Genomic DNA, 1001 nt, shown 5'->3' on the forward strand with positions numbered 1-1001 from the left:
TTACTACACTCCATGACTCTACCTTTGACAGATCGAAGTTGCTTCTCACAAGATCCTCCCTTCCTTTCTTGGAGGCACAGACTAGGGCCAGGCCCAGACTCAGCAACAGCAGCTTCATCTTAACAGGGGACAGCACTGTCTCCTCTTCAGTTGCCCATTGTGAGTCTTTCTCTAACCGTGGCTCCAGTCCGTAGTTCCTTTGTCTTTATATCCATTCTGTGTCCAGATTTCTGTCTGTGAGGCACCACCTTCCTCCTCCTCACCCCCATCAAATGGTCTTTCATTCACTGGCGTGAGGCTAAGGATTGTTCCCGCCCTTTTGAAATGTGGCAATCCCACCTCTTTTAGATCCGGTTAGTGACCTTAAATTTTTCAGAACACATTCTCAAGAAAAATAGTGGATGTTTTAAAGGGCTGCCATTTGGAACCAGATTGAACTGTGGTTCTGGCTTTGGAATCAGAAAGCCAATTATGTGTCACAGAAATGGGTGTAATACGAAAATGGAATATGTGAGAATCTTTGTTCTACCTTTCACACGGTGTGTGGAAATTATGTGAGTTACTCAATTTTTACAAGCCACAGAAACAAAGAAACTGTCTCTACCAAAGATAACAGTACCTATCACAAAGCATTAAAATAGGATTAACTAAAATGATGTCTAACTTTTAAAAAATCACCAATATATGTAGAATTTAATCAAATGATTTTATAGTCTCTATTAAGATACATTTTTATTTTATTAATGTAGATTTCTACTTTTGAAATAGTCTAGAAGTCCTAGGATAAGTATTACTACTTATTTTATTAAACTTCTAGATTTGATTTGTTAATTACGTACTTAGAATATTTAAGTTCCCTTCCATCTGTATTTATAATCCATTTCTTATTCCTGGATTTTCCCCCTCCCTGTCCCCTTGTTCCCATTTGCTAGAAGTTTGTCTATTGGCTCAGCAAATCTATTTTTTGTATATATCTTATTAATGTGTGCTTTTATCTTTAT

The sequence above is a fragment of the Propithecus coquereli genome, unplaced genomic scaffold, assembly GCF_000956105.1.
Source record: "Propithecus coquereli isolate 6110/MARCELLA unplaced genomic scaffold, Pcoq_1.0 Scaffold163, whole genome shotgun sequence".
NCBI classification, from domain to species: domain Eukaryota; kingdom Metazoa; phylum Chordata; class Mammalia; order Primates; family Indriidae; genus Propithecus; species Propithecus coquereli.